This window comes from Phyllobates terribilis, unplaced genomic scaffold, assembly GCF_046119375.1.
Source record: "Phyllobates terribilis strain yellow unplaced genomic scaffold, ASM4611937v1 Scaffold_3__8_contigs__length_932513732, whole genome shotgun sequence".
Taxonomy (NCBI): Eukaryota; Metazoa; Chordata; class Amphibia; order Anura; family Dendrobatidae; genus Phyllobates; species Phyllobates terribilis.
The window spans coordinates 82,887,203-82,903,812 of record NW_027362763.1 but is presented as its reverse complement, the minus strand read 5'-3'; positions in this window follow the sequence as shown (position 1 = coordinate 82,903,812).

The window sequence follows — 16,610 nt, the reverse complement described above, 5'->3', positions numbered from 1 at the left end:
CTATGTGCATTATCTATGTACTGTGACCTCACTCTGTGCATTATCCCTGTGCTGTGACATCACTATGTGTATTATCTCTGTAATATGACATCACTGTGTTTATTATCCCTGTACTGTGACATCACTATGTGTATTATCTCTGTAATGTGACATCACTGTGTTTATTATCTCACTACTGTGACCTCACTATTTGCATTATCTCTATACTGTGACATCACTATATGTATTATCTCTGTAATGTGACATCACTGTGTTTATTATCTCTGTACTGTGACATCCCTATGTGTATTATCTTTGTAATGTGACATTACTGTGCTTATTATCTCTACTGTGACATCACTATGTGTATTATCTCTGTAATGTGACATCACTGTGTTTATTATCTCTCTACTGTGACCTCACTATTTGCATTATCTCTATACTGTGACATCACTATGTGTATTATCTCTGTAATGTGACATCACTGTGTTTATTATCTCTGTACTGTGACATCACTATGTGTATTATCTCTGTAATGTGACATTACTGTGCTTATTATCTCTACTGTGACATCAATTTGTGTATTATCTCTGTAATGTGACATCACTGTGTTTATTATCTCTCTACTATGACCTCACTATGTGCATTATCTCTGTACTGTGACCTCACTATGTGCATTATCTATGTACTGTGACACAGGGTCGGTCTGGGCTGGCGGGATACCGGGAATTTTCCCGGTGGGCCCCGCCCCCTGCTGCAGAGGAGAGGGGGAGAAGAGAACAAAAAAACAATCCTGCGGTTTTAAGGGGCACGGGCCCTTTAAAAGCGCAGGCACAGTGTATGCCGGGACGCGCGCACGCAGCGTTCATTACCTGAACCACCGCGGCGCACGTCCCAGTGAAGCAGCTGAAGCTGCGTGTCTCCCTTCGCCGGCCGGCTTATGACGTCATCGTCATGCGCCTGCTGTGAAGGAGGCGCGCAACTCAGGAGAAGGAGGACACCGCACGGGAGCGCAGGAAGGTAAGAGGTGTGTGTGTGTGTGTGTAATAGTCTGGACCCACTGGCTGGACACACAAGGCGGGGGCTAGCTGGACACACAAGCGGGGGCCCAGCTGGACACACAAGGGGGGGCCCAGCTGGACAGACACACAAGGGAGTAGCCTGGCTGGACACAAAAGGGGGATCCTGGCTGGACACACAGGGGGGGGAACCCTGGCTGGACACAAGGGGCAACCCTGGCTGGACACACAAGGGGGTAGGCTGGCTGGACACACAAGGGGGGAGCCGACTGGACACAAAAGGGGGGGGTCCTGGATGGACACACAAGGGGGGAACCCTGGCTGGACACACAAGGGGGGGCCCTGGCTGTACACACAAGGGGGATCCCTGGCTAGACACACAAGGGGGGCCTAGCTGGACACACAAGGGGGGGCCCAGCTGGACACACAAGGGGGGGCCCAGCTGGACACACAAGGGGGGGCCCAGCTGGACACACAAGGGGGTAGCCAGGCTGGACACACAAGGGGGTTACCTGGCTGTACACACAAGGGGGAACCCTGGTTAGACACACAAGGGGGGCCTAGCTGGACACACAAGGGGGGGCCCGGCTGGACACACAAGGGGGGGCCCAGCTGGACATACAAGGAGGGGCCCAGCTGGACACACAAGGGGGGGCCCAGCTGGACACACAAGGAGGGGCCCAGCTGGACACACAAGGGGGTAGCCTGGCTGGACACACAAGGGGGTAGCCTGTCTGGACACACAAGGGGGGGACCTTGGCTGGACACACAAGGGGGGAATCCTAGATGGACACACAAGGGAGAACCCTGGCTGGACACACAAGGGGGGAACCCTGGCTGGACACACGAGGGGGGAACCCTGGCTGGACACATGAGGGGGGGCAAGCTGGACACACGAGGGGGGAGCCCTGGCTGGACACGCAAGGGGGTCCCTGGCTGGACACGCAAGGGGGAACCCTGGCTGGACGCGCAAGGGAGGCTCGGCTGGACACACAAGGGGGGGCCCTGGCTGGACACACAAGGTGGAGCCCTGGATGGACACACAAGGGGGGGCCCTGGATGGACACACAAGGGGGAACCCTGGCTGGACCCAGGCAAAAGGGGTGGGCAGGATGGGTAAATGGGGGGGCAGCCTGGACACATGGAGGCCAGGATGGATATATGGGGGCCAGGATGGATATATGGGGGGGCAGGCTGAACACATGGAGGCCAGGATGGATATATGAGGGGGACAGGCTGGACCCATGGGTGGCTAGGATGGATATGTGGGGGGGCTGGCTCGATACACATGGGCTAACATAAATATATGGAGGGGCACGCTGGATATATAGGGGGTGCCAGGATGGATATATGCAGGGGGTAAGGGCAGTATGGATATATGAGGGGGGAGGCTGGACACATGGAGGCCAGGATGGATATGTAGAGGGCTGGCTGGACACATGGAAGATATATGGGGGGGGGGATATATGAGGGCGCAGGCTGGAAGCATGGAGGCAAGGATGGATATGTGGGGGGGGCTAGGATGGGTATATGGGAGGGGGCAGGCTCGATACACGTGTGCTAGGATCAATATATGGAGGGGTCACACTAGACAAATGGGGGCCAGAAGGGACAAATGGGGGTGCCTGGCTAGACAAGGGACTTAATTACTGTTTGGGGGCCAGATTGAGGAACATACTTTATTAGTTTATGGTGACCAGTGGGGAACATTATTACTTTAGATTCCAATTATTATTATTACATTATTACTTCTGTAATATAATTTACTTTTTAGGAAATTGTTTTCCATGGGATGGGACAAAAGAGGGGTCCTGTTATTGTGCAGGACGGCACTATGTTACTTTTTTTCCTCAACTGGTGTAGTGTAGAAGTCGGGGGGGAAAAGTGGGAATATTCTCTAGAAGAGATCAGTTATCGATAACTGTGTGTTATTTTCTGCAGAGATGATTCCTGGCTGGAAGAAGTGATGGCCGTCTGTGCCAGATGAAGAAGAAAAGCGAAGATGAAGGACTTCACCTAGAGACATCACTGGTGAGTCAGTGTATTGCATGTACACTTAGGCTGAGTTCACACGATGCGTTTTTAATGCGTTTCCGCGGCGTTTTTGCAGGTGCAGAAACGCAGCGGAAACGCATTAAAAACGCATGGTAGAAGGGCAGCAATGTTCCCCAATTGAAATCCGCATGTGCTGTGCCCATGATGTGGATTTTTCCGCAGCGTAAACGCTGCGCTCAAAAATCCGCAGCATGTCAATTAATTTTGCGGAAACGCTGCTTTCTTGCCGCCATTGACTTGCATTAGACCGCATGGAACCTGCATCACTGTATATGTTGATGCGCATTCCGTGCGGTCTAATGTGCGGATGGTACCCGGGTGTGGAGGAGAGGACTCTCATCCAGACCCAGGTACCATTAAAAAAAAAAGAATAAAATAAAAAATATATATATACTCACCTTCTGACGGCCCGTGCAGCGCTCCTGCTTGGTTCCCGGCAGGACCTTCGCTGACGTCAGAGTCATGTGACGGGTCACGTGGCGCTGACGTCGGCAGGTCCTAAAGTCTTCACTGCCGGCAGCCGGGACCGAGCGAAGCCGGACACCGGGGGCCATCAGAGGGTAAAGTATAGATTTATTTTTTATTTTTTGACATTCACACACTATATAAATCCATGCTGGTTGCATGGATTTATATAGTGTGAAGTTGACAAGCACTTTCCAAGTGATGCTAAAATCGCTTGGGAAGCGCTTGTCAACCCGCATGCGGAAATGAAAATGAAGAACGCTTCACATCCGCATGTCCCTGGCAGGAAAACGCATGTACAATCCGCATGTACAATCCGCATGTTCAATATGCATGTACAATCCGCATGTACAATCCGCATGTTCAATACGCATGTACAATCCGCATGTACAATCCGCATGTACAATCCGCATGTACAATCCGCATGCGTTTTTTCCTGCCAGGGAGATGCAGAAATGCTCTGGAAAAAATCCTGAGCATTTCTGCATCGTGTGCACATACCCTAACACTACACACGTGGTCAAAATTGTTGGTACCCCTCGTTTAATGAAAGAAAAACCCACAATGGCCACAGAAATAACTTGAATCTGATAAATTACAATTTTTTGAAAATGAACAAATGACAGTCAGACATTGCTTTTCTGCTTCCACAGAATTTTAAAAAAAATTAACCTCATGAAATCGGCCCGGACAGAAATGATGGTTCTTCTTCTTCTTAACTTAATATTTTGTTGAACAACCTTTTGAGGCAATCACTGCAATCAGACGATTCCTGTAACTGTCAATGAGACTTCTGCACCTCTCGACAGGTATTTTGGCCACTCCTCATGAGCAAACTGCTCCAGTTGTCTCGTGTTTGAGGGTTGCCTTTTCCAGACGGCATGTTTCAGCTCTTTCCAAAGATGCTCCATAGGATTTAGGTCAGGGCTCATAGAAGGCCACTTCAGAATAGTCCAATGTTTTCCTCTTAGCCATTCTTGGGTGTTTTTAGCTGTGTGTTTTGGGTCATTATCCTGTTGCAAGACCCATGACCTGCGACTGAGACCAAGCTTTCTGACACTGGGCAGCACATTTCTCTCTAGAATCCCTTGATAGTCTTGAGATTTCATTGTATCCTGCACAGATTCAAGACACCCTGTACCAGATGCAGCAAAGCAGCCCCAGAACATAACAGAGCCTCCCCCATGTTTCACAGTAGGGACAGTGTTCTTTTCTTGATATGCTTCATTTTTCCGTCTGTGAACATAGAGCTGATGTGCCTTGCCAAAAACTTCCATTTGTGTCTCATCTGTCCATAGTACATTCTCCCAGAAGCTTTGTGGCTTGTCAACATGTAGTTTGGCAAATTCCAGTCTGGCTTCTTTATTATTTTTTTTTTCAACAATGGTGTTCTCCTTGGTCGTCTTCCATGAAGTTCACTTTGGATCAAACAACGGTGGATAGTACGATCTGACACTGATGTTCCTTGAGCTTGAAGTTCACCTTTAATCTCTTTAGAAGTTTTCCTGGACTCTTTTGTTACCATTCATATTATCCGTCTCTTTGATTAGTCATCAATTTTCCTCTTGCGGCCACGTCCAGGGAGGTTGGCTACAGTCCCATGGATCTTAAATTTCTGAATAATATGTGCACCTGTAGTCACAGGAACATCAATCTGCTTGGAGATGGTCTTATAACCTTTACCTTTTAACATGCTTGTCTATAATTTTCTTTCTGATCTCCTGAGACAACTCTTTCCTTTGCTTCCTCTGGTCCATGTTGAGTGTGTACACACCATGTCATCAAACAACACAGTGAGTATCTGTAGCCCTATATACAGGCCCACTGACTGATTACAAGATTGTAGACACCTGTGATGCTAATTAGTGGACACAACTTGATTTAACATGTCCCTTTTGTTACATTATTTTCAGGGGTACCATCATTTCTGTCCAGGTCTATTTCATGAGTTTATTTTTTTAAAAAATTCAGTGGAAGCAGAAAAGCAATGTCTGACTTTCATTTGTTCATTTTCATAGATTTTTAATTTATTATTACTTTTGTCAGATTCAAGTTATTTCTGTGACCATTGTGTGTTTTTCTTTCATTAAACGAGGGGTACCAACAATTCTGACCACGTGTGTATATAGTATATACAGAACTCCTGTGTATGTCACTGGTGATCACTGTATTACGTATTCGCTATATACAGAGCTTCTGTGTATAATGTCACTGGTGACCACTGTATTACCTGTACACTATATACAGAGCTCCAGTGTATAATGTCACTGGTGATCAATGTATTACCTGTACACTGACACTATATACAGAGCTCCTGTGTATAATGTCACTGGTGATCCCTGTATTACCTGTACACTATACACTATATACAGAGCTACTGTGTATAACGTCACTAGTGATCACTGTATTACCTGTACACTATATACAGAGCTCCTGTGTATAATGTCACTGGTGACCACTGTATTACCTGTACACTATATACAGAGCTCCTGTGTATAATATCACTGATGACCACTGTATTACCTGTGCACTATATACAGAGCTCCTGTGTATAATGTCACTGGTGACCACTGTATTACCTGTACACTATATACAGAGCTCCTGTGTATAATGTCACTGGTGATCACTGCATTACCTGTACACTATACACTATGTACAGAGCTCCTGTGTATAATGTCACTGGTGACCACTGTAATACCTGTACACTATATACAGAGCTCCAGTGTATAATGTCACTGGTGATCACTGTATTACCTGTGCACTGACACTATATACAGAGCTCCTGTGTATAATGTCATTGGTGAACCCTGTATTACCTGTACACTGACACTATATACAGAGCTCCAGTGTATAATGTCACTGGTGATCACTGTATTACCTGTACACTATATACCGAGCTCCTGTGTATAATGTCACTGGTGATCCCTGTATTACCTGTACACTGACACTATATACAGAGCTCCTGTGTATAATGTCGCTGGTGGTAATAACAGTGTTGTTAGTATTGTGGTTTGTATTCATGATCAGTATTGTAGTATTTGGTCACTTTGGGGTGGTAATATGTGGTCTGGTCATGGTGTGGCCGTATTTGTTCCTTGTATGTGGTATTATTCGGTCACTATGTGGTGGTAATATGTGATCTAGTCATGGTCTGGCGATATTTGTCCCTTTTGTATGTGGTATTATTGGTGTTGATATAGTGGACTGTGTTGTGTATGGCGGTCATTTTGTTCTTGCTGATATTAACTAGGAAAAGATTTTTTTCCATTAGGCCACAGCCCCACCATTAGTATTTGGTTAGTATTTTTTCTCAGGAGTCGCTGCCAAAACCAGGAGTGGGTGATAAATGCAGAATTGGTGACTTGTTTCTATTATACCTTTTCTCTGATTGTTCCTCACCTGGTTTTAGCTCCCACTCCTGAGAAAAAATACTGACCCAATACTGATAGTGGGGCCGTGGCTTTAGAGATTAAATACTTGGACCAGAGCGGCAGAGATGCACTTACAGGGGTTCTCCGGTGAAAACAAGTAATCACTTCTCCACAGGATCAGTGATAATATTGATTGGTGGGGGTCTGACTGCTGGCACAGAATCGGCAGAATGTGAAGCTTTTCTCCCCATTAGACTGGAGCGGCATGTGAGATGCGACCACTGATCCATTCATTCCCTCAGTGACTGTGAGCGCTGCTCTTTTTTGGAAGCCCCAAAGAGAATGAATAGAGCTGCGGTCAGACGTCCCACCTGCCGCTGCATTTTAAAATGGGGATAAGTGTCCTGTCAGGGATGAAACTTCCCCATTCTTCCGATAGGTGCGTTTTCCAATGTTCGGACCCAAACGATCAATAAGTGATCACCGATCCTGTAGAGCCCATGGATCGGTGATAACTTGTTTTAACCAAAGAAGCCCTTTAAAGCAAACTACTGTAATCGTTCATCCCAGTTAGTGTCGCCCAGTAGATGTGCAGGAGCCGCCAGTCAATGCTCCACTATAACAGGGAGAGCGGATAACAGATATTTGCATATGGCTGTAGGTGGCCCCTAGAGTCATTCTACCTGTGAGCCCCAGACACCCCAGTCCGACCCTGCTGTGACCTCACTATGTGCATTATCTATGTCCTGTGACCTCACTATGTGCATTATGTATGTACTGTGACATCACTATGTGCATTATCTCTGTCCTGTGACCTCACTATGTGCATTATCTATGTACTGTGACCTCACTATGTGCATTATCTCTGCTCTGTGACCTCACTATGTGCATTATCTATGTAATGTGACATAACTGTATTTATTATCTCTGTAATGTGACATCACTATGTGCATTATCTCTGTACTGTGACATCACTATGTGCATTATCTATGTACTGTGACCTCACTACGTGCATTATCTATGTACTGTGACCTCACTATGTGCATTATCTATGTAATGTGACATAACTGTATTTATTATCTCTGTAATGTGACATCACTATGTGCATTATCTCTGTACTGTGACATCACTATGTGCATTATCTCTGTACTGTGACCTCACTATGTGCGTTATCTATTTACTGTGACCTCACTATGTGCATTATCTATGTACTGTGACATCAATATGTGCATTATCTCTGTAATGTGACATCACTGTGTTTATTATCTCTCTACTGTGACCTCATTATGTCCATTATCTCTGTACTGTGACCTCACTATGTGCATTTTCTATGTATTGTGACCTCACTATGTGCATTATCTATGTACTGTGACATCACTATGTGCATTATCTCTGTGCTATGACATTACTATGTGTATTATCTCTGTATTGTGACATCACTGTGTTTATTATCTCTGTACTGTGACCTCACTATGTGTATTATCTCTGTACTGTGACATCACTATGTGTATTATCTCTGTAATGTGACATCACTGTGTTTATTATCCCTGTACTGTAACATCACTATGTGCATTATCTCTGTGCTGTGACCTCACTATTTGCGTTATCTATGTACTTTGACCTCACTATGTGCATTATCTATGTACTGTGACATCACTATGTACATTATCTATGTACTGTGACATCACTATGTGCATTATCTCTGTAATGTGACATCACTGTGTTTATTATCTCTCTACTGTGACCTCACTATGTGCATTATCTCTAATGGGACATCACTGTGTTTATTATCTCTCTACTGTGACCTCACTATGTGCATTATCTATGTACTGTGACCTCACTATGTGCATTATCTCTGTACTGTGACCTCACTATGTGCATTATCTATGTACTCTGACCTCACTATGTGAATTATCTATGTAATGTGACATCACTATGTGCATTATCTATGTACTGTGACCTCACTATGTGCATTATCTCTGTACTCTGACCTCACTATGTGAATTATCTATGTAATGTGACCTCACTATGTGTATTATCTCTCTAATGTGACATCACTGTGTTTATTATCTCTGTAATGTGACATTACTATGTGCATTATCTCTGTACTGTGACCTCACTATGTACATTATCTATGTACTGTGACCTCACTATGTGCATTATCTATGTACTGTGGCATCACTATGTGCATTATCTCTGTACTGTGACCTCACTATGTGCGTTATCTATTTACTGTGACCTCACTATGTGCATTATCTATGTACTGTGACATCACTATGTGTATTATCTCTGTAATGTGACATCACTGTGTTTATTATCTCTCTACTGTGACCTCATTATGTCCATTATCTCTGTACTGTGACCTCACTATGTGCATTTTCTATGTATTGTGACCTCACTATGTGCATTATCTATGTACTGTGACATCACTATGTGCATTATCTCTGTGCTATGACATTACTATGTGTATTATCTCTGTATTGTGACATCACTGTGTTTATTATCTCTGTACTGTGACCTCACTATGTGTATTATCTCTGTACTGTGACATCACTATGTGTATTATCTCTGTAATGTGACATCACTGTGTTTATTATCCCTGTACTGTAACATCACTATGTGCAATATCTCTGTGCTGTGACCTCACTATGTACATTATCTATGTACTGTGACATCACTATGTACATTATCTATGTACTGTGACATCACTATGTGCATTATCTCTGTAATGTGACATCACTGTGTTTATTATCTCTCTACTGTGACCTCACTATGTGCATTATCTATGTACTGTGACCTCACTATGTGCATTATCTATGTACTGTGACATCACTATGTACATTATCTATGTACTGTGACATCACTATGTGCATTATCTCTGTAATGTGACATCACTGTGTTTATTATCTCTCTACTGTGACCTCACTATGTGCATTATCTATGTACTGTGACCTCACTATGTGCATTATCTCTTTACTGTGACCTCACTATGTGCATTATCTCTTTACTGTGACCTCACTATGTGCATTATCTCTTTACTGTGACCTCACTATGTGCATTATCTCTTTACTGTGACCTCACTATGTACATTATCTATGTACTGTGACCTCACTATGTGCATTATCTCTAATGGGACATCACTGTGTTTATTATCTCTCTACTGTGACCTCACTATGTGCATTATCTATGTACTGTGACCTCACTATGTGCATTATCTCTTTACTGTGACCTCACTATGTGCATTATCTCTGTACTGTGACCTCACTATGTGCATTATCTCTGTAATGTGACATCACTGTGTTTATTATCTCTCTACTGTGACCTCACTATGTGCATTATCTCTAATGGGACATCACTGTGTTTATTATCTCTCTACTGTGACCTCACTATGTGCATTATCTATGTACTGTGACCTCACTATGTGCATTATCTCTGTACTGTGACCTCACTATGTGCATTATCTCTGTACTGTGACCTCACTATGTGCATTATCTCTGTACTCTGACCTCATTATGTGAATTATCTATGTAATGTGACCTCACTATGTGTATTATCTCTCTAATGTGACATCACTGTGTTTATTATCTCTGTAATGTGACATCACTATGTGCATTATCTCTGTACTGTGACCTCACTATGTGCATTATCTATGTACTGTGACCTCACTATGTGCATTATCTATGTACTGTGGCATCACTATGTGCATTATCTCTGTACTGTGACCTCACTATGTGCGTTATCTATGTACTGTGACCTCACTATGTGCATTATCTATGTACTGTGACATCACTATGTGCATTATCTATGTACTGTGACATCACTATGTGTATTATCTCTGTAATGTGACATCACTGTGTTTATTATCTCTCTACTGTGACCTCATTATGTCCATTATCTCTGTACTGTGACCTCACTATGTGCATTATCTATGTATTGTGACCTCACTATGTGCATTATCTATGTACTGTGACATCACTATGTGCATTATCTCTGTGCTGTGACATTACTATGTGTATTATCTCTGTAATGTGACATCACTGTGTTTATTATCTCTGTACTGTGACCTCACTATGTGTATTATCTCTGTACTGTGACATCACTATGTGTATTATCTCTGTAATGTGACATCACTGTGTTTATTATCCCTGTACTGTAACATCACTATGTGTATTATCTCTGTAATGTGACATCACTGTGTTTATTATCTCTCTACTGTGACCTCACTATTTGCATTATATCTAAACTGTGACATCACTGTTTATTATCTCTGTAATGTGACATCACCGTGTTTATTATCTCTCTACTGTGACCTCACTATGTGCATTATCTATGTATTGTGACATCACTATATGTATTATCTCTGTAATGTGACTTCACTGTGTTTATTTTCTCTCAACTGTGACCTCACTATGTGCATTATCTCTGTACTGTGACCTCACTATGTGCATTATCTATGTACTGTGACCTCACTATGTGCATTATCTATGTATTGTGACCTCACTATGTGCATTATCTATGTCCTGTGACCTCACTATGTGCATTATCTCTGTACTGTGACATCACTATATGTATTATCTCTGTAACGTGACATCACTGTATTTATTATCTCTGTAATGTGACATCACTATGTGCATTATCTCTGTACTGTGACCTCACTATGTGCATTATCTATGTACTGTGACCTCACTATATGCATTATCTATGTCCTGTGACCTCACTATGTGCATTATCTCTGTACTGTGACATCACTGTATTTATTATCTCTGTAATGTGATATCACTATGTGCATTATCTCTGTACTGTGACATCACTATGTGCATTATCTATGTACTGTGACATCACTATGTGCATTATCTATGTACTGTGACCTCACTATGTGCATTATCTATGTACTGTGACCTCACTATGTGCATTATCTATGTACTGTGACATCACTATGTGCATTATCTATGTACTGTGACATCACTATGTGTATTATCTCTGTAATGTGACATCACTGTGTTTATTATCTCTCTACTGTGACCTCACTAGGTGCATTATCTCTGTAATGTGACCTCACTATGTGCATTATCTATGTACTGTGACCTTACTATGTGCATTATCTATGTACTGTGACCTCACTATGTGCATTATCTCGGTACTGTGACATCACTATGTGCATTATCTCTGTACTGTGACCTCACTATGTGCATTATCTCTGTACTGTGATCTCACTATGTGCATTATCTATGTACTGTGACATCAATATGTGCATTATCTCTGTACTGTGACATCACTATGTGCATTATCTCTGTACTCTGACCTCACTATGTGCATAATCTATGTACTGTGACCTCACTATGTGTATTATCTCTGTAATGTGACATCACTGTGTTTATTATCTCTGTACTGTGACCTCACTATGTGCATTATCTATGTAATGTGACCTCACTATGTGTATTATCTCTGTACTGTGACCGCTCTATGTGCATTATCTATGTACTGTGACATCACTATGTGCATTATCTCTGTACTGTGACCATACTATGTGCATTATCTATGTACTGTGACCTCACTATGTGGATTATCTATGTACTGTGACATCACTATGTGCATTATCTATGTACTGTGACATCATTATGCGCATTATCTTTGTACTGTGACCACACTATGTGCATTATCTATGTACTGTGACCTCACTATGTCCATTATCTCTGTACTGTGACCTCACTATGTGCATTATCTATGTACTGTGACATCACTATGTGCATTATCTCTGTACTGTGACATCACTATGTGCATTATCTCTGTACTGTGACATCACTGTGTGTAGTGCCGGCGTCCCTGCCCTCTGCTAGGCAGGGACGCTGTTCCCCTCACCGCTCTGCTCCGTGCCCGGCGTCCCTTTCCCGCTCTGCTGGCAGCGCGCGCTCCTTCCCGGCCACTGTGCTTAGGGCGCGCGCGCGCACCCTCCCTCCCTCTTAAAGGGGCCGCGCGCGCCGTCCTAAGGAGTCCCCGGCCAATGGCCGGAGGACTTTACCATATATAAGGCACCTCCTCCAAAATGGAGGTGCCCGAGCAATGTTGTTGCACCGTTCTACTCTGCTTCAGCCCTCAGGTCCCGTTGCCAGTTACCTGCCAGTTACCTGCCAGATTCCTGCCAGCTTGCTGTCCTAATCCTGCCTGATTTCCTGTTACCTGCCTGCCTGCCTGAGGTCCGACGGTCTGCCTTACAACTCTGGTCAGTCTGTCTAAGGACCAACTTGCCCGCTCACCTGGGAGCGCACATCAGCTACCTGCCTGCTTGCCTGAGGTCCGACGGTCTGCCTTACAACTCCGGTCAGTCTGTCTATGGACCAGCTTGCCCGCTCACCTGGGAGCGCTTCTCCGCTACCTGCCTGCTTGCCTGCCCGGAGGCTCCGCTGTCACGTGCTGTGACCACCAGCTATTCCAGACTCTAGCCCGCTCACCTGGGAGCGCTTCTCCGCTACCTGCCTGCTTGCCTGCCCGCAGGCTCCGCTGTCACGTGCTGTGACCACCAGCTATTCCAGACTCTTGCCCGCTCACCTGGGAGCGCTTCTCCGCTACCTGCCTGCTTGCCTACCTGGAGGCTCCGCCGTCACGTGCTGTGACCACCTGCTATTCCAGAGACTCTCGCTTGCTCACCTGGGAGCACACATCCTCCATCTGCCTTGCTAGCCTACCTGGAGGTTCAGCCATCACAGGTCGTACCTACCCTTTACCTAGAGACTGCCCCGGTCACTTGCCGTGACCTCCAGCCCGTTCTTCCAGAGACTGCCCCGGTCACTTGCCGTGACCTCCAGCCCGTTCTTCCAGAGACTGCCCTGATCACTTGCCGTGACCTCCTGCCCGTACACCCAGAGACTGTCCCGGTCACCTGCTGTGACTGCCTGCCTGGTCGCCACCCGCTCCCTTACAAGGACCGCTCCCTTGTATAGTAGCCCAGAGGTTCCGCCTCCCAGACCCGTTACAGTTTGCTCTGGCCATGGAACCCGGTGGCACCCAAGCTCCCTCGCTCTCGGACCTGTGTCATGAACTGTCCCGTCAAAGGTCCCAACAGGAGTCCATCCTGGGTCACCTGCGGAATGTCAATACTCGCCTGGACACTCTGACTGTTCCACCAACAACCTCCGCCAGTGCCATGTCTCGCAATCCGGCAGCTCCGCTGTCCACTAACACCATGATATCCTACCCCGGACCTCGGCTTTCTGCACCTCCTCGCTTCGGAGGCGACTCAGCCCAGGCTCGGGGCTTCATAAATCAGTGCACCCTGCACTTTGAACTATTGTCCCACCAGTTTAACTCCGACCGAGCCAAAATTGCATTCATCATGTCCCATCTCACCGGGGAGGCCCTGGCCTGGCTAAATCCTCTATGGGAGAGAGGAGACCCCCTGGTGTCCAACTTGCCTGCTTTTCTCACGGCTTTCCGGAAAGTCTTCGACGAACCTGGACGGAAGACCTCATCCGCATCATCGTTGCTACGCCTCCGTCAGGAAAGTCTCACCGTGGGCCAATATGCCATACGGTTCCGTACCCTTGCCTCGGAGCTGGCCTGGGATAACGACGCTCTGGTTTCCGTCTTCTGGGAGGGTCTGTCTGGCCGTATTAAAGATGAACTTGCCGGTCGGGACATTCCTACCACTCTCGATGACTTAATAACTCTTGCCACCCGGATTGACCTACGGTTCCAGGAGCGTGCCAGAGAGGTCACCCGTGAGAGGAGGTTACCACGTCTAGCTCCTACTTTTCAGAAACCCGTCACTCCTTCTGTCTCTAACCAGTTACACCCTCCTGAGCCTATGCAGGTCGACCAGACCAAGATGGTCAAGACCCGTCAGGACTTACGCCGTGCCGAGGGGACCTGCTTCTACTGTGGCAGTAAGGAGCACCGGATCCGTGCCTGCCCGGAGAGGTCGGGAAACGCCTGTGTCTAGGTTCGCTCAGAGAGGTCCACCTAGACAAGAATAAATCCTCTCCATCCCTGCTGTTGTCAGTTTCAATCGTCTACGGGGAGAACCGTTATTTCGAACTAGCCCAACTGGACTCTGGAGCAGCCGGGAATCTTATTTCACAGTCCCTGGTAGAGAAATACCGCATCCCCACCAAACCTCTGGCTGTACCCTTGTCTGTTGCTGCCGTGGATGGGGGGCTCTTACCACGCCCCATCCAACTCATCACCGAATCCATTACTCTGCAGGTGGGAATGCTGCATTCTGAAAGTATCTCCTTCCATGTTCTGCCTGGACTCTCTCACGCCCTCTTGCTAGGCCTACCTTGGCTCCAGAAACATGCACCCGTTCTTGACTGGCAGACCGGAGAAGTTCTTCGCTGGGGACAGGGCTGCCATAAGACCTGTCTGGTTCCCGTTCATCCCGTCCGTCCTTCTCCTACCCCAGCTAATCTACCTGGACTTCCGATTCCTTATTGGTCTTATGCTGATGTCTTTAATAAAAAGGAGGCAGAGACACTACCCCCTCATAGACCATACGACTGCCCTATCGACCTGTTACCTGGTACTTCTCCTCCCCGTGGGCGTATTTATCCATTATCCGCTGCTGAGACCCGGTCGATGTCCGAATATATTGAGGAGAATCTGGCCAGGGGATTCATCCGGAAATCTACCTCCCCGGCGGGAGCAGGCTTCTTTTTCGTCAAAAAGAAGGACGGCTCTCTCCGTCCCTGTATAGACTATAGAGGCCTTAACCAGATCACGGTGAAGAATAAGTACCCCCTTCCGCTCATTCCGGAGTTATTTGATCGTCTGAGGGGGGCTAGAATCTTCACCAAACTGGACCTCCGTGGGGCGTACAACCTGGTTCGTATCCGTCAGGGGGATGAATGGAAGACGGCATTCAACACCCGGGACGGCCACTATGAATATCTGGTAATGCCCTTTGGCCTCTGTAAAGCTCCTGCCGTCTTTCAAGAGTTGGTCAATGACATCTTCCGGGACCTTCTCTACTCCTGCGTAGTGGTGTACCTGGACGACATCTTGGTCTTCTCTCCGGATCTCCAGACTCACCGGAGGGATGTTCGTCAGGTCCTGCTCAGGCTCAGGCAGAACCATCTCTACGCTAAATATGAGAAGTGCCTCTTTGAGCAGACCTCGCTTCCGTTTCTGGGCTACATTATCTCTCAGACCGGCCTACAAATGGATCCTGAGAAACTGTCTGCCATCGAGAAATGGCCCCGACCAGAGAGGTTGAAGGCTATTCAACGGTTCCTGGGCTTCGCCAACTATTACCGCCTCTTCATCCCGCACTTCTCTTCCCGGACTGCCCCAATTTCCGCGCTCACCCGTAAGGGTACTAATCCCAAAGAGTGGCCGCCCGAAGCAGAGGAGGCCTTTCTTTCCCTAAAACAGGCCTTCTCTTCCGCCCCGGTGCTGCATCGCCCGGACGGCAACAAGCAGTTCTTCCTGGAAGTTGACGCCTCCTCCTCTGGAGCCGGAGTGGTACTTACTCAAAAATCATCTTCCGGGAGAATGGTAACTTGTGGCTTCTTCTCCAAACTCTTCTCCTCTTCTGAGCGCAACTATTCCATAGGAGACCGAGAGTTATTGGCCATCAAGCTGGCGTTGGAGGAGTGGCGTTACCTACTCGAGGAAGCTCTTCATCCGGTAATAATTTACACTGACCACAAGAACTTGGCTTACCTCCAGCATGCCCAGAGACTTAACCCGCGCCAAGCCCGGTGGTCCTTGTTTTTTGCTCGCTTTG